The sequence below is a fragment of the Bison bison genome, unplaced genomic scaffold (assembly GCF_000754665.1).
Source record: "Bison bison bison isolate TAMUID 2011002044 unplaced genomic scaffold, Bison_UMD1.0 scf7180017864456, whole genome shotgun sequence".
Taxonomy (NCBI): domain Eukaryota; kingdom Metazoa; phylum Chordata; class Mammalia; order Artiodactyla; family Bovidae; genus Bison; species Bison bison.
Window position 1 is genome coordinate 27,496,474 of NW_011495018.1, and position 26,143 is coordinate 27,522,616.

The window sequence follows — 26,143 nt, forward strand, 5'->3', positions numbered from 1 at the left end:
GCTCCAAAATCACTGCAGATGGTGACTGCAGCCATGAAATTAAAAGACGCTTGCTCGTTGGAAGAAAAGCTATGACCAACCTAGACAGAACATTAAAAAGCAGAGACATTACTTTGCCAACAAAGGTCCGACTAGTCAAAGCTATGTTTTTTCCAGTAGTCATGTATGGATGTGAGAGTTGGACCACAAAGAAAGCTGAGCACCAAAGAATTGATGCTTTTGAACTGTGGTGTTGGAGGAGACTCTTGAGAGTCCCTTGGACTGCAAGATCAAACCAGTCAATCCTAAAGGAAATTAACCCTGAATATTCATTGCAAGGACTGATGCTGAAGCTGAAAACTCCAATACTTTGGCCACCTAATGAGAAGAGCTGACTCACTGAAAACACACTGATGCTGGGAAAGATTGAAGGCAAGAGTAGAAGGGGACAACAGAGGATGAGATGGTTGGATGGCATCACCTGTTCAATCACTCAGACATGAGTCTGAGCAAGCGCTGGAGATGGTGAAGGACAGGGAAGCCTGGCGTGCTGCAGTCCATGAGGTCGCAAAGAGTTAGACATGACTGAGTGACTGAACTGATCAGAAATGCAGACAGATGTCCACCAAGAGACATTAAAAAAAGTATTAATAATATTAATAGCCAAAACCAAAAATTACCCCAAGGCCAGACAATGGAAAGAATCAGTTGTGGGATAATCACCAAAAAATGAGAAGAAACACTCTAACTATAATTCACAAATATATAGCTATATAAACAAAGCAGACCAAGAGAATACATCCTGTATGTTTTAATTTACATGATGTACAAAAACAGGAAAAACTATGCATTCTGAAGGCAGCAGTTATTACCTTTAGGTGACCCGGGAACATTACTCTCTCTTAGTTACTATTTCATGAGATGCAGTTTTACATGGATGGGAAAATCCATCAAACTGTATATATACATGCATTTTGTATACTTTCTGTATATATATTGTACTTTTTAAAAAGTTCTTTAAAAAGTGCCAGAAGATTAAATGGGTCACCTATATAGAAAATGAATTCTCTCTCAATAAGTCTGCCTTTTGTTTTTTTAAGTTCTGAAAGGACAGACACCAAAATTTAAAAAATTTTTTCCTCTGGGAGAGGCTTACAATGGTTGCATTCTTTTGTTTACTCTTCTGAGCTTCTTATTTCTTATTTTCTACCACTAAGGACACTAATTTAGTAAATTATTTTACAAATTTTTTGGAGGAAGATGGGGAGATTATTCCTAGCAATGACTTCCCAAGGGTTTCAGTGACTCTGAGAAACCATTCAAAAATTAAATAATTCTTACTATAAGTGAACAAAAACGTTGTAGTTCTAAAAGCTAATTTATGGCGCTTACACACAGTTCAGTTCAGTTCAGTTCAGGCACTCAGTCGTGTCCGACTCTTTGTGATCCCATGAATCGCAGCACGCCAGGTCTCCCTGTCCATCACCAACTCCTGGAGTTCACTCAGACTCACGTCCATTGAGTCGGTGATGCCATCCAGCCGTCTCATCCTCTGTCACCCCCTTCTCCTCCTGCCCCCAATCCCTCCCAGCATCAGAGTTCTAAAGAAAACAGGAATCCAGCTAGTTTAGGCAAAGAAGATAAATACAGGCAAAATTTCAATGCCTCAAGTTAAGCTCTGTGGTGTTGGAAAAATTTTTTAACTAGGAGTATATATTACTTTTACATTGTCAAGCTATAGATACCTTTTCGTGTCAATATTTTAAAGTTTACTTTATCTCCCTCCCCTTTGTTTAAAAACCTCTATAACATATAATTCACGGGCCGTATCTTTCACCCAAAGTATACAATTCAATGGTTTTCAGGATATTCGAGAGTTGTATGACCATCACCACTATCTCAGGTGGTGCTAGAGGTAAAGAACCTGCCTGCCAATGCAGGAGACAGAGGAGATACAGGTTCAATCCCTGGCTCGGGAAGATCCCCTGGAAGAGAGTGTGGCAACCCACTCCAGTATTCCTGCCTGGAGAATCCCATGGACAGAGGAGCCCGGGGAGCTGCACTGCATGGCATCACAAAGAGTCAGACACAGCTGAAGAAACAGCATGCATGCACCAATATCTAAAATGGCAGAACCTTTTCATCACTCCCAGAAGAAATCCATTCCAACCAGCAGTCACTCTCATGTCTCCCAATCCCTTCAGTTCAGTTCAGTCGCTCAGTCGTGTCCGACTCTTTGTGATCCCATGAATCGCAGCACGCCAGGTCTCCCTGTCCATCACCAACTCCTGGAGTTCACTCAGACTCACGTCCATTGAGTCAGTGATGCCATCCAGCCATCTCATCCTCTGTCGTCCCCTTCTCCTCCTGCCCGCAGTCCCTCCCAGCATCAGAGTCTTTTCCAATGAGTCAACTCTTTGCATGAGGTGGCCAAAGTACTGGAGTTTCAGCTTTAGCATCATTCCTTCCAAAGAACACCCAGGGCTGATCTCTTTCAGAATGGACTGGTTGGATCTCCTTGTAGTCCAAGGGACTCTCATGAGTCTTCTCCAACACCACAGTTCAAAAGCATCAATTCTTCGGCGCTCAGCTTTCTTCACAGTCCAACTCTCACATCCATACGTGACCACAGGAAAAACCATAGCCTTGACTAGACAGACCTTTGTTGGCAAAGTAATGTCTCTGCTTTTGAATATGCAATCTAGGTTGGTCATAACTTTCCTTCCAAGGAGTAAGCATCTTTTAATTTCATGGCTGCAGTCACCATCTGCGGTACCCTCATCATTAGGCAAGCACTAAGTCACTTTCTGTCTCTACAGATTTTCCTATTCTGGACATTCAACAACTTTTTGTCGTTTGCACAGAACAAGTTTTGCAATTGTTTTGTAAATAGATTCCTAAGTATTCTGACTATAAATAGAAATGTCTTAATCTCATTGTTGTTCATTGTAAATGCATAAAAATACAAATGACTTTCCTATACTATTGCTACCCTCCCTGATATCCAGGTGAACTCACTCACTAATTCTTATAGTTCTATACTGGATACCTTAGGAATTTCTATAAATATATACAAGATCATGTCATCTGCAAACATAGTTTTACTTCTTCCTTTCCAACCTGGACACCTACCTTATCCTTGTAGGGGCTGGAGATTATATATATCACCTATCACCAACACATTGATATTTTAAAGACCATCCTGCCTAGAGGCACCACAGTATTTTTTCAAGTTCCATGAAGCTGTCCACTCTTAATTAGCATATACACATTAAGGATACATGTTAATTTCTAGAACAAAACAGTAGCCTAGGAATAATACATACGGTTACATTTGATAGCGAAAAGAAAAGAGTGGAAAGTACTTATCTTTAGGAGTATTGAGTAACTTGTCAATTATGCATATTGATGTGCTTAGCCAGGCCATTCTAATTTCCTTTGCTATTACACTAAAGAGAGTCCTGAGGGACTTCCTTCCTCTAGAGGCTGGTAAATCTACTCTGCAAATATAAGAAGTATGCATCTCATGAGTTCCCACCCCACCTGAAGTCATATTTGCACTGTGAATAAGAAAGCCAGTATAAATAAGTAACTCATCCCGCTTTTACAAAGCAGGAGATAATTACTCATGAAAATGTTTCTATAAAAGCCACCTAGGTAGGTACCATTTTATGCAGCATCAAAATAGATTTTACAAACTCTCTAACTTAAAGATATCCAGAAACAGGGGGAAGAAATAAAACCTGAATGCTGACATAAGGCTATCAACATGGGATATGTCCTGTGTAGTGCAAGTCATGCTAAATGTATGACTTTATATGCTCAAGGAGATATCTGTTCTAAACCTTCATAAGTCCAGAGGTAACATCAGTTTATCCTTTTATCCTTTCAGTGTTTTCATTCCTTGAGTTGCTATATATTACTACATACTTGGTCATTTGTTAAGAGGGAGGAAATGAAATCACGTTAGAAATCTAATGGGACTGCCAAGAAGATAGAAGTAGATATATCCATTGCAGTTTTATCTCTGAATAAAATACATTACATTGATTAGAACCTTCATATTCTATCACATAACAGTACTTTTAACCTATACTCTATGGGTCTTTTTCCTGAACTGCTTTTCCATAGAAATTACACTTTACAAATATTTAAACAGACAACTTAAATATAGCTGGTCTATAGCCTGTGGAACTTAACACTTTAGAATGCTGCTGTATACATAAATATTAAAACCAAAACACTAGACTTTACATCTGTGTTTCCAGTATATTTATTCATCAGAATTTGAAACAAACTTTTACATACACTCAATATCTAAATTATAGCAGGTTGTATTATGTTTCTAAATCAGAAATAAAATCTCCCATAGAAATAAGGTCGTAAGTTGTTGTAAGATTTTTTTCATAGAAAGCTGTTTATGGGAGAGGCTTCCCTGGTGGTCCAGTGGTTAGAACTCTGTACTCCCACTATAGGGGACACAGGTTAGATCCCTGTTTAGGGAGCTAAGATCCACATGTCATGTGGCAAAAAAAAAAAAAAAACTTAAAAAAAACCTATTTAAAAATTAAAGAGTTGCTAAAATCTACCACTTAAATACAGTATTGGACTCAGCAATAATACAGTCAACAAACTTTTGTGGACTATTCTAGCTACCTAACTATGATGGGCTCAATAAAGGACAGAATTGGTATGGACCTAACAGAAGCAGAAGATATTAAGAAGAGGTGGCAAGAATACACAGAAGAACTGTACAAAAAAGATCTTCCTGACCCAGATAACCACGATGGTGTGATCAATCAGATAGGGCCAGAAATCCTGAAATGTGAAGTCAAGTGGGCCTTAGGAAGCATCACAACAAAGCTAGTGGAAGTGATGGCATTCCAGCTGAGCTATTTCAAATCCTAAAAGATGATGCTGTGAAAGTGCTGCACTCAATATGCCAGCACATTTGGAAAACTCAGCAGGGGCCACCGGACTGGAAAAGGTCAGTTTTCATTCCAATCCCAAAGAAAGGCAATGCCAAAGAATGCTCAAACTACCATACAATTGCACTCATCTCACACGCTAATAAAGTGATGCTCAAAATTCTCCAAGCCAGGCTTCAGCAATACATGAACCATGAACTTCCAGATGTTCAAGCTGGTTTTAGAAAAGGCAGAGGAACCAGAGATCAAATTGCCAACATCTGCTGGATCATTGAAAAAGCAAGAGAGTTCCAGAAAAACATCTACTTCTGCTTTATTGACTATGCCAAAGCTTTTGACTGTGTGGATCACCACAAACTGTGGAAAATTCTTAAGGAGATGGGAATATCAGACTACCTGACCTGCCTCTTGAGATATCTGTATGCAGGCCAGGAAGCAACAGTTAGAACTGGACATGGAAAATCTGGTTCCAAACAGGAATTGTCACCCTGCTTATTTAACGTATATGCAGCATACATCATGAGAAACGCTGGCCTGGATGAAGCACAAGCTGGAATCAAGATTGCCGGGAAAGAGAGCAATAACCTCAGATACGCAGATGATACCACACTTACGGCAGAAAGGAAAGAAGAACTAAAGAGCCTCTTGATGAAAGTGAAAGAGGAGAGTGAAAAAGTTGGCTTACAGCTCAACATTCAGAAAACGAAGATCATGGCATCCGGTCCCATCACTTCATGGGAAATAGATGGGGAAATAGTGGAAACAGTGGCTGACTTTATTTTTGGGGGCTCCAAAATCACTGCAGATGATGACTGCAGCCATGAAATTAAAAGATGCTTACTCCTTGGAAGGAAAGTTATGACCAACCTAGACAGCATATTAAAAAGCAGAGACATTACTTTGCCAACAAAGGTCCTTCTAGTCAAGGCTATGGTTTTTCCAGTAGTCACATATGGATGTGAGAGTTGGACTGTGAAGAAAGCTGAGCACCGAAGAATTGATGCTTTTGAACTGTGGTGTTGGAGAAGACTCTTGAGAGTCCTTTGGACTGCAAGGAGATCCAACCAGTCCATCCTAAAGGAGATCAGCCCTGAGTTTTCATTGGAAGGACTGATGCTGAAATTCCAATACTTTGGCCACCTGGTGTGAAGAGCTGACTCATCTGAAAAGACCCTGATGCTGAGAAAGATTGCAGGCAGAAGGGGACGACAGAGGATGAGATGGTTGGATGGCATCACCGACTCAATGGACATGAGTTTGGGTGAACTCTGGGAATTGGTGATGGACAAGGAGGCCTGCATGCTGAGGTCCATGGGGTCACAAAGAGTTGGACACAACTGAGTGACTGAAGTGAACTGAACTATGATATTCTAGTTACCTAACCGTGATAACACAGAACATTATTTTTAATACTAAGCAAAGGCATTTTTCAAGGTCTTTTAAAAATACTGTGACTTTTGTCCCCCTTCACAGTCATTTAAATTAATTCTTTAAGGTCCTCAAAGTCTATAATGTCAATTGAAAGAAAAACATAGAAAGAAGAAGTAAAGAAATACAATAGCAGTTGATTGGAGAAAAGACAGAAATAATATTTCCTTCACAGGAAAAACGAAAGGAAGTTGAAACTTTAGGAATGCAACTTTTCTTCTTTAACCCTTCTGGTGACTGTGACCATGTGGCAAGAAAATAACAAAACTGAAGACTGCCCATCAGCACAGCATAGGAATGTTCACACAAGGGCATTCAAGTCATGCACTTGCTGTATTTCAGAGTGTCTGTACATATTTCTTCAATGGTATTTCAAATTCAAACAGAAAACTCTTTACCTTCTACTTGGGTATATAGAAAATATCAATGGATTAATTGTAAATGATCAGATAAACTATTTACTATAATGAATACACTCATTCTCCTTACTTTGAAAAAAGGATTTATTTCATCTACATTTCCCACCGTTCAGTGAGGTTTTTTACGCGGGCGACAAAGACTTCTCTCTTTAAGCAATATTACGTTAGTCGCTCAGGCATGTCCGACATTTTGCAACACCATGGACTGTAGTCTGCCAGGCTCCTCTGTCCGTGGGTTTTCCACGCAAGAATATTGGAGTGAGTTGCCATGCCCTTCTCCAGGGGATCCTCCCAACCCAGGGATCAAACCTGGGTCTCCCACATTGCAAGTAGATTCTTTACCATTTGAGCTACTCAAGTATTTGGCTTTAAAATGAACAAACATATATCAAAGTAACCTGAGATCTAGTCATTCCTTTCCCCTGGACCTCCACTGGCATGAAGTAACCTGGATTTGCCTTGGTAATAACAAGCTACTGGGAGAATATGGTACAATGTTCCTTAACTGAAGCATCAGCTCTCCAGGTTCCTAGCAGGGTTTGTGAGCACAACCTGCTTCCCTTTGATCTGCGCGCCTACTGCTACTGCAGCCCTCCAGATCACTTCCCCTACAGCATTCCTTAGCAAATGCTCAGCCTCATTTTTACTTCTACTTTCTCTTTCTTCCTACTACCTTGAAGTGAAAGTCATTCAGTTGTGTCTGACTCTTTGCCACCCCATGGACTATATAGCCCATGGAATTCTCCAGGCCAGAATACCAGAGTGGGTAACCTTTCCTTCTCCACAGGATCTTCCCAACCCAGAGATCAAACCCAGGTCTCCTACTACCTTACTTTGACGCTTATTCTAAATAGATCATTTGGTCATTCTGTTTCTTTATACTTAACTAACTGTTGTTTTCACGAGAGAGCTCTACAACTAGAAAATACTCCTCAGGAACAAGGACTCAGCAGGAGGTATTATCGAAATTTAAATGTTTCAATATTCAGACAAAGGCATTATTTTCCCATATATTTAGATTAGAAATCCAGCACTTTACCATATTTATCTCTTTTGTAGTGGAGTAATATGGGGTCTAATTCCCCTCCCCTTGGGTCTGGTTGGCTCTGACTCATCGGAAACCAAAAAATGAGAAGTGAAGCAATTTCTGGAACCAGGTCAGAAGCAACCCAGTAGCGTCCTCATGTTCTATTGGGATATTTCATCTCTGGACAGGTCATCTCCAAAAAGTTCCCTGGGCAAACTCTTCCTCTCAGAACACAGCCATCATGCATACACATTCAAGTCAATAGAAAAGCCATGCAGAAATGCTCTGGCCAGGAGTTTCAGCTGAGCAGCATTTTCAAGTGTGAGCACTAGACATGGGAGTGAAGAAGTCTCCAGCTGATTCTGCCCGCCAGCTGCTGCTTCTTAGCTGAAACCCTAGATTTCAGAGAACAGAGCAAGCCATCCCTGTTATGCCCTGTCTGAGATCCACAGAATCTATCTGTGCGTGTGATAAAACGACTTTTTAAACGTTAAACCACTAACATTTGGGGTAGTTTGCTACATGGCAATCAATAAGTCTCCAGTTACGAATTTCAGAAAGAAAATCAAGAAAACAGGAAAAACTAGCCAAGTAGTATTTGCAAAGAACATGCATCTTCAAACTAAAATGGCCTACCAATGGCCAAAACAACAAATTTTAAAAGGTTTATGTCAAGATGTATCATTGCAATCTCTCAAAGATCACATATAAAATCAGACCTCTACACAGGAACAAGCATTGGGATTGGACTGGCCTCCTCATCACTGAGACTGGACGCTAACAGATAGTATAACAATCCATCAGAATTCTCAGGGAAAACACCCAACCCAACCAGCCATTATATGTACAGAGGGAATAAAAGGACTCAAAAAGTGTACTTCCTTCACATTTTTCAATAAGGTGGTTCTTAAGGATATGTTCCATCATAATCAGGGAGTATGTCAAGAAAGAATGACATTTTAGAAAAAAGACCACATAAGAAAGGAAAGGTAATCAGGATACAGTGCTAGGATGAGAAGTGAACAGTATTTATGTTTTCATAATAATGTAAGTGATTTATAGATTCAACCTATATACAAAGCAAAGACATCTAAATTGCAGTTACATTACAGAATGGAATAAAAATCTCACCAGCTTTGATGAAGTCCTTTACTTTTAAAAACAAAAAGTAAAAAGATACCACAAGTTGGAATTATAAGAGGGAAGATGAAAAAAAGGTAAAGGCACTACTGTTCTAACCACTTAAACAGGTAAAACCAAACTTCTGTTTTTTGGTGTGTTTTTTAAGTCTACAAAATTGATAAATCTCTAGCAAGAATAACAAAGAAAAAAACAGACAACACGAATTTTTGTCAGGAATGAAAGGAGGGAATTTCAATACAGGCATTAAAAGAAGAGAACACTGCAAACAATGCTACAACACAAATTCAACAATTTAGGTAAATGGGCCAATTCCTTAAAAACTCCAAGCCATCAAAACTTATCCAAGGTGAAAGGGAGAACTCAAACATTGAACAAAATTTAACTATAGACAAAAAACCTTTTGCCTATCATTTCACAGATGCAGAGAACAAACCAGTGGTTAACAGTGGGGAGAGGGTAGGAGAGAAGGGCCAATAATGGAGGAGGGAATTAAGAGTACGAACTATTAGGTGAGTTACAAGGATATACTGTACAACACAGGGATTAGAGCCACTATTTTACAGTAACTATAAATGCAGTATAACCTTTACAAACTGTGAATCACTGTGGTATACATCTGTAACTCATAAAATATTGTAGAGCAACTATACTTCAGTTTAAAAAAAAAAATCTTCTGGGGAAAAATTCTCCAGGCCCCTATGATTTCACTGGTAAATTCTCTCTCCCTCTTTAGTCGTGAAGTCATGTCTGACTGTTGCGACCCCATGGACTGTATGTAGCCTGCCAGGCTCCTCTGTCCATGGGATTCTCTAGGCAAGAATACTGGAGTGGGTTGCCATTTCCTTCTACCAAACATCTAAAAAAGAAGTAATGCTAAATATATATAGTCTCTACAGAAAATGGGCTTCCCTTGTGGCTCAGCTGGTAAAGAATCTCCCTGCAATGTGGGAGACCTGGATTCGATCCCTGGGTTGGGAAGATCCTTTGGAGAAGGGAAAGGCTACCCACTCCAGCATTCTGGCCTGGAGAATTCCTGTATAGTCCATGGGGTCACAAAGAGTTGGACACAACTGAATAACTTTCACTTTCACTTTTCACTACAGAAAATATAAGAGGAAGGCACACTTCCCATTCTATGAGACCAGCACTAATGCGATTCCAAAGAGAAACACTGAAGGAAAACTATAGACCAATATCCCTTCCTAACAAACCTATATACTCAAAATTCCTCAATATAATACAGCTAGTCCTCTCCATCTGTGGGTTCCACATCTGAATTAAACTAACTGTGGATCAAAGATTTCAGGGGAAAAAATGGCAAAATAAAATAACAAAACTTCAATCTCCCTCATAGGCAACTATTTACACAGTATTTGCATTATATTTACAACTACTTATATAACATTGGTGGCTCAGATGGTAAAGAATCTGCCAGCAATACCAGAGACCTGAGTTCAATCCCTGGATTGGGAAGAGCCTTCTCCAGTATCCTTGCCTGGAGAATTCCATGGACAGAGGAGCCTGACAGGCTACAGTCCATGGGGTCACAAAGAGCTGGACACAACTGAGCAACTTTCACACAAACACACAACATGTAAATGCTATGCAAACAGATGTAAATACAATATAAATACTATGTAAATAGTTGCTGGCATATACAGCAAATTCAAGGTTTGGTTTTCAGAACTTTCCAGAAATTGTTTGAATACTTTGTATCTACCAGTTGGCTGCATACAAGGATGGGGGACACGTAGATTCCCCATCTTCCACTATTGAAAATCCATCCTTGAGTAAATGTACTGGTGAGGGTTTAATTATGATTCCCGTTTTCTAGATCAGGAAAATGAAGCTTGGAGAGATTAACTAGATTTGTTCAAGACAGATCCCACAGCTGGAAAATGAGAGTGCCAAGGTTCAAATCTAGGGCTGACACCAAAACCTGTGCTCTTAAATACTGAGCTTATGCTGTGGCAGCAAGAGAATCAGGAACAGGCAAGGAGTCACACCCCCACTCACAAGAAGGCCGACTGTGCACAGCTCAGCCTCCCAGCCTTCCCCCAGCACAGCCTCCCCTCCCATTCATCAGCACCCAGACAGAAGGCAGAAAGGACTGGAGCTGCTTCTCATAAAGGCTACCCCCAACTAAGACAGGCACCAAGCAAAGTCTTTGGCAGATACGTTTACACAGAAGAAGAATGCCAAGGGCCATGCTTCCTGCCCTCAGTTTATACCCAAAGATCATGTCCTCCAATTGCCCACAATACATGGTGTGCTCAGGGACTGTAATACATGTGCACATATACATCAGCGTGTGTAGTGGATGTAATAGTCATGCAAATGCACATGTATATGGAGAGCACTAGAGAGTCTCCTGAAGCCCTAGTAGTGCCACTCTACTTAATAATATAATCACTCATACAACTGAGCTAAATGGACTCTCACCCTGGCTATGAGAATTAAAAAAAAAAAGTTTACTAAGAGCACATCCAAGACCTTAAGGGTTACTACTGGTTAAACTACTAAGAACTCTTTCAAAGTAGCCTCAAGCACTTAAACATACCTATATACATGCAAAATTAAGACTCAGGTAACTGAAAATTCCTTAAAGATCATGCAAGGTAACATGTGGTTTACATTTTACACATACATATATAAATAATTATTTATATGAAATTAAAAGATGCTTACTCCTTGGAGGAAAAGCTATGACCAACCTAGACAGAATATTAAAAAGCAGAGACACTACTTTACCAACAAAGGTCCATCTAGTCAAAGTTATGGTTTTTCCAGTAGTCATGTACGGATTTGAGAGTTGGACTGTAAAGAAAGCTGAGTACCGAAGAATTGATGCTTTTGAACTGTGGTGTTGGAGAAGACTCTTGAGAGTCCCTTGGACAGCAAGGAGATCCAACCAGTCCATCCTAAAGGAGATCGGTCCTGCATATTCATTGGAAGGACTCATGCTGAAGCTGAAACTCCAATCCTTTGGTCACCTGATGCGAAGATCTGACTCATTTGAAAAGACCCTGATGCTGGGAAAGATTGAAGGTGGGAGAAGGGGACAACAGAGGATAAGCTGGTTGGACAGCATCACCAATGCAATGGATATGAGTTTGAGTAGGCTCCGGGAGTTGGTGATGGACAGGAAAGCCTGGCGTGCTACAGTCCATGGGGTCACAAAGAGTCGGACACGACTGAGCAACTGAACTGATATACACATATACACACAAATGATAATATACATTCCTTGAAAAATACTGTTTAGCAAAGCAAGTGACAAAGGATTAATCTCCAAATAAACAAACAGCTCATGCATCTCCATATCAAAAAAACAGCCTAATCAAAAAATGGGTGGAAGACATAAACAGACATTTCTCCAAAGAAGACATACAGATGGCCAAACACATGGAAAGACACTCAACATCATTCATTATTAGAGAAATGTAAATCAAAACTACAATGAAGTATCAGCTCACACTGGTCAGAATGGCCATCATCCCAAAGTCCACACACGGTAAATGATGGAGAGGGTGTGGAGGAAACGGAATCTTCCTACTGCTAGTGGGAACATAAACTGATAAATCCACTATGCAGAACACTATGGAGGCTCCTTATAGAACTAAAAATGGAACTGCCATGCGACCCAGCAATCCCACTACTGGGCATATTCCCAGAGAAAAGCTTAATTCAAAAAGACACACGCACTCCAACATTCACTGCCGCACTATTTACAAGAGCCAGGACATGGAAACAATCTAAATGTCCATCAACAGAGGAATGGATAAAGAAGATGTGGTCCATAAACACAGTGGAACACTAGTCAGAAAAAGGAACGAAACTGGGTCATTTGTAGAGACACAGTTGAAAAGAGAGACTAATACAGAGTGAAGTCAGAAAGAGAAAAACAAATATCACATATTATCCCATGCATATATGTGGAATCTGAAAACATGTATAGACAATTTACAAAGCAGAAATAGAGATAGAGACAAAAAACAAACGTATGGATACCAAGGGGTAAGGGGAGGGTGGGGCGAGGCAAATTGGGAGACTGAGATTGACATATATACAGTGTTGACACTATTATAAAATAGATAATTAATGAGAACCTTAAAAGAGTAAAATATACTGGATATGTAAAAAATTTTAAAGCAGTTAAAAAGAGAAAAATACTGTGTTTATAATTTTAAGCTAGTTAGTTTAGACTGGCCTTCCCTCTACTCCCTCAAATATTTTTAAAGTTAGTATGGCTTTTTAACATATGATGGAAACTAAGAAACAAAGTAATCAAAATTCTAAGAGCTAAGCAAACCAATGACGAAAAGTGGGAGATCACCGTAATGGGAGAAAATCAGACGTCACAGTTCAAATCCTGAGATCATATACCACAATTTAAAAAGAAGGCAATCCAAAATAATTAATAAAAGTATCCATTTTAATCAATGTCTTATTTCCTCCAATTATCTCTATCTCATTTTAGCTAGAAAGGATTTCATGAGAGAGAAGAATAGAGAGAACACACTCATTGAAAATGACAAATTTCCTAGGACCACAATTTTTGAGGCCCCAGCCCAGCACCTTACCCCATTTCTTAGTTCAGGATGGCATGTGTACTTCATTTTACCTTTCTGTCTCTCAACCGCTCACATATATAGGGACGCTGACCCTCTCACATATATGCAATTTTCATATGTAACAAATACTTTTCTTCCAATTTTATGATATATACTTGACATACATCAGCAGTGCATAAGTTTAAGATGTATAGTATTATAATTTGACATCATGAAATGATCATCACAAAATATCCATGAGATGATGAATGTTTACTAATCTTGTTATAATTAGTAAACATCCATATAGATACATCTCATATAGATACAAAAAGTTTTTCCTTATGATGAAAATTCTTGGTAGTAAATCCTAACAACTTTCATATGTAACACAGTATTAACTGTCACATCCCTAGGACTTCTTTTTTTAATTGAAGGATAATTACTTTACAGAACTTTGCTGTTTTCTGTCAAACTTCAACATGAATCAGCCATAGGTATACATATGGCCCCTCCCTTTTGAACCTCCCTCCCCATCCCACCCTTCTAGGTTGATACGGACCCACTGTTTGAGTTTCCTGAGCCATACAGCAAATTCCCATTGGCTATCTAGTTTACATATGGTAATGTAAGTTTCCATGTTACTCTTTCCATACATCTCACCCTCTCCTCCCCTCTCTCCACGTCCAGAAGTTCATTCTCTATGTCTGTTTCTCCACTGCTGCTGCCCTGTAAATAAATTCTTCAGTACCATTTTTCTAGATTCCGTACATATGCGTTAGAATATGTATTTATCTTTCTCTTTCTGACTTACTTCACTCTGTTTAATAGGTTCTAGGTTCATTCACCTCATTAGAACTGAACTAAAGGCATTCCTTTTTATGGCTGAGTACTGTTCCATTGTGAAATATGTACCACAACTTCTTTATCCATTCATCTGTCAGTGGACATCTAGGTTGCTTCCATGTTCTAGCTATTATAAATAATAGTCCTGCAATGAACAATGGGATACATGTCTCTTTCCCATGTATCTAGCTATTATGAATAATAGTCCTGCAATGAACAATGGGATACATGTGTCTCTTTCAATTTTGGTTTTCTCAGGGTATATGCCTAGCACTGGGATTGCTGGGTCATATGGTAGTTTTATTCCTCGTTTTTTTAAGGAATCTCCATATCATCTTCCATAGTAGCTGTATCAATTTACATTCCCACCAACAGTGAAAAAGCATTCCCCTTTCTCCACACCCTCTCCAGCATTTATTGTTTATATACCTTTAGATGATGGCCATTCTGACCGGTGTAAGGTAGTATCTCATTGTAGTTTTGATTTGCATTTCCCTAATAATGAGTGATGTTGAGCATCTTTTCATGTGCTTGTTAGCCATCTATATGCCTTTTTTGGAGAAATGTCTTCTTTAGGTCTTCTCCCCACTTTTTGATTGGGTTGTTCGTTTTTCTGGTATTGAGTTGTCTGAGCTGCTTGTATATTTTGGAAATTAATCCTTTGTCAGTTATCTCATTTGCTATTTTCTCCCATTCTGAGGGTTGTCTTTTCATCTTGCTTATAGTTTCCTTTGCTGTGCAAAAAGCTTTTAAGTTTAATCAGGTTCCTTAGGACTTCTTTTTCTGATAACTGGAAGTTTCTACTTTTTCATTGCCTTCATCCAATTCCTCTTCCTTCTCCCCTCCACCTCCAGTAACCACAAATTTGATCTGTGGTTTATTCTTGAAATATAGTTAACCTATTATTAAATGTTAGTTCCTATTACACAACAGTGATTTGATAATTCTAAACATTTCAAAAGGATTACTACAATAAGTCATTATGACCTATCACCATACAAGGATACTACATAATTATTGATTATATCCCATATCGTACATTTCATGACTGTGACTCATTTATTTTGCAACTGAAAGTTTGTACCTGTTAATATCCCTTACCTATTTCTCTCCCCTCCATATCCTCAACCCATCTGGCAATCCAAAATTAAATTTTAGTTTTTCCAAACATGGAAATTTACATTATCATGTGTAAAATAGATAGCCAGTGGGAATTTGCTGCACAACTCAAGGAACTCAAACTGGGGATCCATAGCAACCTAGAGGCGTGGGAAGGAAGGTGGGAGGGGGGTTCAAGAGGGAGGGGATACATATACATATGTATGCCTATGACTGATTCATGTTGATGTTTAGAAGAAACCAAGACAATTCTGTAAAACAATTATCCTTTAATTTTAAAAATAAATTTTAAAAGTTTTAGTTTCTTTTGTTGATCTGACTCATGTCAATTTAATTCCTAGCCTAGCCAGAAGAACCTAAAAGGGTAGAGGGAGAGTTCTTCCTTCCTGACAGGTCTCAGTCTTAGAGATCTCTTCTCACTCTCCAACAATAAGGAAACCTCTCCGTTTGGTTGGAGGATGGGGTAAAAGAAACAATATAGTACATTTCTGCAAAGATCTTCAAAAGTCCACCCCCTCAAACAACCAATCAAGGCACTGCACATTAAGGAAGGGATGAAGACACTCCTCTCACACCTCACAATTCAAAAAGTGGACAGGTCAGAAAGAGGATCGAGGTTACACTAAATCCACCATCCACCAAGGAACAGCAGCCAAGATGCAGGTTACCGTGATGACCATCACTCTGGAGGTTGAACCCCCGGATACAACAGAAAATGTAAAGACCAGGATCTAGGATAAGGAATTTCCTTCTGATCAGAGACTTCTCTTTGCTGGCAAGCAACTGGAAGACGGACTCTGACTTCAACATCCAAAGGAGGCCACTCTTCATCTTGTGTGGTGGTGCTAAGAGAGAATCTTACACCACTCCAAAAAGAATGAGGGAAAGAAGGTTAAGCTGGCTGTCCCAAAATACCGTAAGGTAGATGAGAATGGTAAAAATAAGCCACCTTCCGAGGGAGTGCCCTTCAGATGAATGTGGATGCTGGCTTTTATGGCCAGTCACTTTGACAGATGCTATTGTGGCCTATGTGGTCTGATCTGCTATTTCAAGAAACCAGAAAACAAGTAATTTTACACTGGTTAACAAAAGACATGAACTAACAGGCTAAAAAAAGATTACACAAAAGAAACGCAGTATGCAGGGTTGGTGACGAGTGTTCTAGATTAGGAACTGGGCTTGTTCTCTCCTCACTGCTATCACCGGCCTTATGCCCGGTCCACCTGAAAGCCCAAGGGACTGGAAATGTAAGGGACTGCAATGACACGAAGGACGTCCCTGGTGGTCCAGTGGTTAAGACTGTGCTTTCACTGCAGGGGACAGAGGTTCGATCCCTGGTTTGGGGAACTAGGATCCAGCATGCTGTGCAGCATGACCACAAATCAAAATTTTTTTAAAAAAAAGATACTCTTCCTACCATACTAATTACCTTCAAAGAACTAGGAGCCCTAGAGTTCAACAAATGAGTGAAGAGGACATTTTAAAAAACCCAAAGTACATTTAAGTGTTTCATCTTCTTAGTGTAGTTAGACATCACTCACTTCAACTAGGAACTCACACAAGAGTTTTTTCTTCCCTGGCACAACAGGCCAGCCTCAATTTAAAAATATTATTTGCTGAAGCAGCCTCAGGGGAAGAGGCAAGGAAAAAAGACCACAGCTACGTTTTTAGATAAGACAGAACTTACTCACTGAAGGAAGAGTACTTTTCTTCAGGAGTTTTTCAAGATGACCGAAAAGATAACGAACAGTTCCCCGGTTCATCCAAACATGTTGCCTGGGCTTCAGCGACGGGGGTTTGCTTGTCTGAATGGACAGAAGTGATTCAGGGAGAGGACTTTAAAAATACTTCTGTTTACCTAATGGAACTCAGTGTTCGGAACGCTCGTCTGTCTTCTTTCCTGGTTCACTCACCACAAACAGGAGCCGAGATCACTTGCTCAGGAAGAAGGGGAGCAAGACACTGCCACATACCAGTGCTCTTATTTTTCCCTTTCACCCAAGCACATGTATTTGGCAATGCTCTTTGCAAACATCTAAAGCATTCTAAAACTACATAAGGTGAATAACCACCATCAGTGAATTCACCAATCCTAATAATGAATGGCCTGCCTTCTTTGACAAAAAATTTCTGCACCAAAATTCAGAAACTCAAATCTAGTTTCCATCACATAACACCCATGTTTAAGGACTTAGAGGGGGAGATTCTTACCATTTATCTGAAAAATACATCTTGTAGGTGACTATTTTCAAGCCTCTGGACTTTCTCAGTCACACTCATATCCCATACCCATCATTTTTTATCGGTGTCTTCAGCTCTGTTTCAGTCACACTTCCATCACACTCACCTTGCTCAGTCCCATCCAAGCACCCATGCTGAAGCCTCCACCATCACCCCCGGAGGACCCCACTCTTGTCTATGACTTAGCGCATGTCAGGCACTGAGATATTGGGATCCCCTTCCTCAAGGGAGGGGCTCTTCCTTCCCCCTCACATCAGGCGTAGGCGGCCTCAATTCATGTTGCAGAATAGTGAATAAATGTTGTCTCCCCACCTCTGAGACACTGATTCATACCCACTACTCTTTTCCCAGACTTGGAGCAGCTTCTCTATTGGAGTGGCTCCACACCAATCCTTCTTCTGTTACCACCACCACAAAACAGATACTTACTGAGCCTCTGTCAAAGCCAGGTGCTGCTGTCCAGCTGGAATAAAGCAATGAACCAAACATAAAAAACCCTGCCTACATGGAGCATGCATTCGAAAAGGGGAGAAGTGATGCCCTGGACAGCTCACATTCAATTAGAACTTCAGTATAATTCAGTTGTTTTGATTCTACATTGAGTCAAGTGACTGCGGGTGGTCTATCTACCAAGATTCCTGTGGTAGATATTCTGCAAAGACAGGTACCCCCAACTCCTCCTAAACCTGCAGACACAGGACTACTCCTCCCATTAAGAGGTAGAATCTGTTTCCTCTCTACCTGAACTTGAGCTGCCCTGTGACTCAATCAACAGAATTATCAGAAGTGACGGCTGTGTCAACTCTGGGCCTAAGAAAGCTGACAGTTTCCACTGTCCAGGAAACCAGACACCACGTGAAGAAGCTCAGCCTATCCTGCTGGAGAGAAGGCCATGCAGACAGAAGGGCCCAGGTGACAACCAGGACAAAGGCCACACGTGAGTGAGGCCACCTCCTACCTTCCAGCCACCAGGTGAATGCAGCCCCTTGAGTGAGCCCAGCAAACATCACTGGAGCAGAGACCACCACCTATGATGAATTTCTGAACTACAGCATCGCAATCAGTAAAGTGGTGGTGGTTTTAAGCCACTAAATTTGGGAGTGGTTGTTAGGCAGCAGTAGATAAGGGAGATCCTGCCTTCACGAGACAGAGTTCTTAGCCAGAGTCAGGATGGTATCTTCTACGTGTTTCTAGACCTTCATTACATAAACCATTACAGTTAGGCAAAAAGGAAATACGCAGCCAAGATCTGACAAGTGACTATTTTTTTGTTTTTTAAAACAGCTTTATTGGGTTAGAAATTACATACCCTAAAGTTCATCCACATGAAGCGTACAGTTTAAGGGCTTCAAGTAACCATCACAGAATCTAGCTTTAAAATCTTTTCATTGCCCCCCAAAAAGAAACCCCACAATCGCTAGCAGTCGCTCCCTATTTTCCACCAACCCCCAGCTCAGTCCTAGGCAACCACTGATCTACATTCTTTCTGTCTCCACGGATTTATGTATTCTAGACATTCTGTATAAATGGGATCATACGTTATATGGTCTTTTATGACTGCCTTCTTTTGCTTAGCATGATTTTTTTTTAATTGGGGTATAGTTGCTCTAATGATGAGTGAATATTATAAAACTAAATGGGGGAGAGGATTCTGGAGAAGTCGCCAACGTATAACACACCAGAATCTGTCTTCCCACCTAGCCAACTGCACTGGTGGAATCTATTTAACTATTTTGGAACCTTGAATGCTTACACCTTCCAGGGGAAGGTAAGATGATAAACTGTGATGAACTGCAGTCAATCTTGGCTCTTAGCACAGTAGGAGCCACCCGTTCATCACTCCCAGACCCTTAGCAGACAACTGCACATGTGTTCCTGGAACCACTGCCCACAGCCTGTGGGAACTAGGGTGGGCATGAAGGACCCTGTGCTCCAAACACCGGGGGTCCCTGCTGTGACTGCCAATAACTGCTTCTGATCACAGAGGTGAGCAGCCACTGTGCCTCCCCTACCCTGTTGCAGTTCCCTTCCCTTGTACCTGAGAAGACTTCCAGGGGATATGAAAGGCCAGGTCCCTTCTCCCCCTTCATTCTTCACTTTTTTCCCCTTTGGAGCCAGACATTAAAGACTAGGACATTTAAAAACAACTGCATATATGAAAAAAATTAGAAAGTGACTATGTGTGCCCTGAGAAAGGCTCAGAAAAGACCTGGGAAGACCTTTGGTTCCCATCTCAGGCTGATCCTCAGCAAAGGGACTGTGTACAACAATTAAAATCAAAAACAAACAATAAGAAAAACAAGCAAGCCCTAGGGAAAGGGAAAATCTGATTTCCAGAGTTACCACATTATTATACTCAAGAGTCCATTAAAATAAATCATAAGGCATGCAAAGGAACAGCAAAGTACGGCTCATTCAGAGAAAAAAAAAAAAATCAATAGATGCTGTCCCTAAAAAAGACATAATGGCTAATACACTAGACAAAGACTTCAAAGGAAATGTCTTAAAGATGCCCAACAGACTAAAGAAAGATATGGAAAAAGCCAAGAAAACAAAGTGTGAATGAAAGGAAATATCAATAAAATGACAGAACCAAAAGGAAGTTCTGGATGGAGCTCAAAAGTATACAGCTGAAATGAAAAGTTCCTTAGAAGGATTCAAAAGCAGATTTCAGTAGACAGAAGACTCCGCGAACTTGAAGATAAGACAATGGAAATTACTGAGTCTAAAGAAAAGAAAAAAGATGGAAGAAAAGCCAACAGAGCCTAAGGGAACTGTGGGACACCATTAAGAAGATCAACATAAGTATAGAGGAAGTCACAGAGGGAAAAGAGAGAAAGGGAAGAGAGAATACTTGAAGAAATAGTGGCTGAAAACGTCCCAGATTTAATGAAATACAGACTACAGACATCCAAGGAGCTCTGTAGACTCCAAATAAGAACATAAAGAAACCCACACCAAGACACATTATAATCAAACTTTCAAAAGACAAGAGAGTCTTGAAAGCACAAGACACAAGTGACCCATCACATAAAGGGATCCTCAATAAGATTACCAGACTTCTTGCCAGAAAGTTCAGAAATAACAGCAGACAATGGGCTGATACTGCAAAGTGAAGAAAACAAATTATCAAATGAGAACTCTGTTTCTGGCAAAACTGTCCTTTAAGAGTGAGGGAGAAAGCAAGACTTCCCCAAACAATAGTCGAGAAAGTATGTAACCACCAGATCTGCCCTGCAAGAAATGCTCAAGTAGTCCTACAGGGTAAAATGAAAGGACACCAGACAGTGTTTTGAAGCCTATAGAGAAATACAAATCTCAATAAAGCTGAGTGTATCCACAATTACAGAAGCCTAGCATTATTGTAACAGTGGTCTGTAACTACATTCTTCTATATGATTTAAGAGACTAAAACATTTAAAGAAAAAAAAAAACAGTACAAAAGCTAGTATTACTGTAATTTGGGTTTCTCACTCCAAATCTTATTTTCTATATAATTTTAGATCAGTGCATTTTTAAGGAATTATAAGTTCATTTTAGAGTGTATTATGTATAAAGACATTAGTTTTGTGACATCAACAACCAAAGAGGGTGGGGACAAAGCTGTAAAGATTCACATTACTAAAATCAGAAATGAAAATAGGGACAGTAGCACTGGTTCTACAGATATAAAAGGGATAGATGTGAACAACTGGATGCCAACAAATCATATCTAGATGAAAGGGACAAATTGCTAGAACCACAAAAGCTACAAAGATTAAATTATGAAGAACTAAAAAATCTGGTTATTTCTATAGCCAATAAGGAGACTGAATCAATAATCAAAAATCCCCAAAGAAAAGCCTTGGACCTGATGGCTTGGCTGATGAATTCTACTAAACATTTAAAGAACTAACTCCAAAAGTTCTCAAACTTTTCTAAAAGACTGAAGAGGAGGGGATATTTTCAGACTCACTCAGAGGCCAGCATTACTTTGATACCAAAGCTGGATAAGGACACGGTAAGAAAACTGCAGCCCAATATTCCTTATGAACACTGATGCCAAAACCTTCAACAAAATGCAACAGAAGTCAGCAGCATATTAAAACGATTATATACCATGAACAAGTAGGATTTATTCCTGAAATGTAAGGATAGTTTAACAGACCAAAAAGGTAGTACACCATATCAACAGAATGAAGGAAGAATATCCACATGATCATCTTAATTGAGCAGAAAAAGAATTTGACAGAAATTCAACACCCTTTCATGATAAGAACATTCAAACTACAAACAGAAGGAAACTACTTCAACATAATAAAAGCTGTATGTGAAAACCCATGGAGATCATCATCTTCAACGGTTCAAGGCTGAAAGCATTTCCTCTAATATCAGGACCAAGGCAAGGATACCCACTTTCAGCATTTCAGCTCAACACAGTATTTGAGGTTCACTCAGAGCAATTAGGCTAGAAAAAGAAAGGCATCCAAATTGGAAAAGAAGTAAAATTCTCTTTGCAGATGATATGATCTTATATGTAGAAAATCCTAAAGATTCCAGACATACCAAAAAACTATTAAAACAAATTCATTAAAGTGGCAAAACACAAAAGCCAACACAGAAAAAAATTCAGTTTCATTTCTCTGTATATAACAATGAACGATTTAAAAAGGTAAAAAATTACAAAGACAATTCTGTTCACAGAAACAATTCTATACACAATAGTATCAAAAAGAATAAAATACTTAGGAGTCAGCCAATAGAAAGATTTGTGCAATGATAATTACAAATATTGATAAAAAGAAATTAAGGCCATAAATAGAAACATCCCAAGATCATTAATTGGAAATCTTAACACTATTATGATGTCCATACTACCCAAAGCTACTATAGATTCAATGCAATCCCTACCAAAATCCCAATCATGATTTTTGCAGAAATAGGAAAAACAAAACAAAAAAACCCATCCTAAAATTCATATGGAATCTCAAAATGACCCCAAGTAGCCAAAACAATCTTGAAAAAGAATAAAACTGGAAGACATACTTCCTGAATTCAAAATTTACCACAAAGTTACAATAATCAAAGAAGTGTGGCATTAGTAAACAGACAGACATATACACAATGCAATCTACTAGAGGGCCCAGAAATAAAATCCTTGCATATATGGACAAATAATTTTTGATAAGGGTGCCAAAACTTCAGTGGGGAAAGGATATTCTTTTCAACAAATATTTCTGGGAAAAATGGATATCCACATGCATGAGAATGAAGCTGTATCTTTATCTAACACCATATACAAAAATTAACTCAAAAAATGGATCAAGGACCTAAATATGAGCCCTAAAAGTATAAAACTCTTAGAAGAAAATATAGGACAAAAGCCTCCCAACAGTGGATTGGGCAATGATTTCTTAGATATGATACCAATGGCAATAGTAAACAAAAGGAAAAAAATAGACAAATAGGTTGCTGGGAAAATTTCAAATGTTGTACATCAAAAGATACTATAAAACAGCAACCCACAGTATGGGAGAAAATATTTACAAATTATCTAATAAGGGAATAATATCCAGCATATATAACTCCTAAAGCTCGAACAATAAAACCCATTTAAAAATGGGCAAAGGACTTGAATAGACATTTCTCTAAAGATCTATGAATGGCCATGAAGTACACAAAAAGATGTTCAACACTACTAGTCATTCAGGAAAAGCAAATTGAAACTACCATGAGATGCCACCTCATACCCAGTGGGATGGCTACTATTGAAAAACCAGAAAATAAATATGGACAAAGACGTGGAGAAAGTAAAATTGTCCAGGCGCTATAGAAAACTGCTGGTAGTCCCTCCAAAAATTAGTAGAAGAATTGCGATCTGATCCAGCAGTTCCACTGCCAGGTCTGTACTAAAAAGAAAAACCCAGAGGAGGGTGTGGGGGAGTTGGCTTCATTCCCATATTCATAGCAGTGTTATTCACAATAACCAAAACAAAGAAGCAAGCCAGTGTCCACGGACTGAAAACTAGATAAAGAAAATGTGGCATGTATACATAATGGAATATCCTAAAAAGGAAGGAAATTCTGCAATACACTGCAATAATCTTGAGGACATTCTGCTAATTAAGCCTTTTTGTATTTGCCAAAAATACCAAAAGGCAAATAGTGTCTGATTCCACTTATATGAGGTACTTCAGGTAGTCAAAAAATCATGAGGAAAGAAGGTAGAACGGTGGTTACCAGGGGATGTGGGTAGGGGGAAAATGAGAGTTACTGTTTAGTGGGTATAGAGTTGCAGTTTTATAAGATGAAAAGAATTATGGAGATAGAAAGAGGTCATGATTACACAACAATGTGAATATATTTAATACCACAGAACTGTGTGTTTAAAGATGGCTAATATGGCAAATTTTATTGTTTTAAAACAAAAAAAAAATTTAACTTAAATTGGATATCTATAAGCATGGAAGCAGAGAAGGCAATGGCACCCCACTCCAGTACTCTTGCCTGGAAAATTCCATGGACAGAGGAGTCTGGTAGGCTGCAGTCCATGGGGTCGCTAAGAGTCGAACACGACTGAACGACTTCACTTTCACTTTTTACTTTCATGCATTGGAGGAGGAAATGGCAACCCATTCCAGTGTTCTTACCTGGAGAATCCCAGGGACAGGGGAGCCTGGTGGGCTACCATCTCTGGGGTTGCACAGAGTCGGACACGACTGAAGCGACTTAGCAGCAGCAGCAAGCATGGAAGAGACCTAGAGCATTTTATTTTTTGGACAGAGGACTCAAATCATTTTTTACTGCATATTCTGTTAGTTAAATGTTGACCATGTCTCTTCTATATTATTAATTATACACAAATATTACTAAATTAATGCATTATGTACATTAAGAAATACCTTCAATAATAAGCTTAAGTCACTTCCCTGGTGGCTCAGACAGTAAAGGTGTCTGTCTACAATGCGGGAGACCCGGGTTCGAGCCCTGAGTTGGGAAGATCCCCTGGAGAAGGAAATGGCAATCCACTCCAGTACTATTGCCTGGAAAATCCCATGGACAGAGGAGCCTGGTAGGCTGCAGTCTATGGGGTCGAAAAGAGTCGGATATGACTGAGCGACTTCACTTAAGTGTTTATGTACTTATGTTTGAATAAACATGCGAGTCCTACTGCAATCTGTTAGCTATGCATGCAACTCACCTCGGGGACAACTGCTTCAGGGTAAACCAGTTTCTATGTTATTCTCTTATTTCTTCTTCCAACTCTCTCCCCTTGGCCTTTGTACTCTAAACTATTTCAGTTTTCTTCCTCTCAATGTTTTCCTTCAGCAGTTCCACTTTCTGCTTTCACCTTTTAAATACGGGCTTTGGTGTCTGGGCTTCTGCTCTTTCAAGTACACCCTCCCTTGGCAAATTCACCTTACTAACAAATCGCCAGGTTTGTCAACTTGTCTGCTCTCTGAATTAGTCTGCAACCTGAACATTTACACCTGAGTCAAAAATCTCACCACTAGTGTATCATCTAGCCCCTCACCCACACTGCCCAACAAAACTCTCCAATTTGCTTATCTACCTTCTGCTGAATCACCCAATGTAACTATACATCTGGAGCCAACTCAAAACACTTTCTAACAGCTCTACTTAGAAATTCTGCTGGAATTAGGCTAAAACTGACTTCTTGTAACTTTCACATTGGGTCCAGTTTGGGCTTCTGAGGTCTCACAAAATACCATCACTGCATGCATGCGTGCTTAGCCACTCAGTTGTGTCTTTGTGACCCTGTGGTTCCGAGTCAGGGATCGAATCCGCGTCTTCTGTGTCTCTAGCACTGCAGGCAGATTTTTTATCCACTAAGCCAACGGGGACTATCCACACTCAAAGTGAAGTGAAGTCACTCAGTCGTGTCTGACTCTTTGCGACCCCATAGACTGTAGCCTACCAGGCTCCTCTGTCAATGGGATTTTCCAGGCAATAGTACTGGAGTGGATTGCCATTTCCTTCTCCAGGGGATCTTCCCAACCTAGGGCTCAAACCTGGGTCTCCCACATTGTAGACAGACGCTTTACCATCTGAGCTACCCACACTCAAATCTAAAGCAAATGCACCATTTTTGTCATCTTTAGGTTTCAGTGGCAAGACATGAGGACTTTTTCCAAGTAAAACAGGGCAGCTGGAACTTCACAGCTAATCTGTGTCCTATAAACCAAAACAGGCACTGAACACTTCAGGTGAGTGAATCAGGACAAGCGCAGAATAACGTCCAGGACTCAGACCCAGTTCAGCAGGCATAAGAAACTATGGGTTTCCAAGGTGACGGATGATACAAAGTCTGAGGCCTCTCATCAGTTGGTTCAGTTCAGTTCAGTCCCTCAGTCGTGTCCGACTCTTTGCGACCCCATGAATCGCAGCACACAAGGCCTCCCTGTCCATCACCAACTCCCGGAGTTCACTCAGACTCACGTCCATCGAGTCAGTGATGCC

General features: G+C 39.8%; 1 protein-coding gene and 1 pseudogene across 1 annotated transcript in view; one reads left to right on the forward strand and one right to left on the reverse strand.

Moving 5' to 3' along the window:
• The window catches only part of CNNM2 (cyclin and CBS domain divalent metal cation transport mediator 2), a gene marked incomplete at its 5' end in the record, with an annotated part of 182,471 nt that overhangs the window by 94,906 nt on the left and 61,422 nt on the right, over positions 1-26,143 (reverse strand). The gene's annotated exons all lie outside the window — the stretch shown is intronic.
• On the forward strand, positions 15,775-16,749 carry LOC105002662 (annotated as a pseudogene).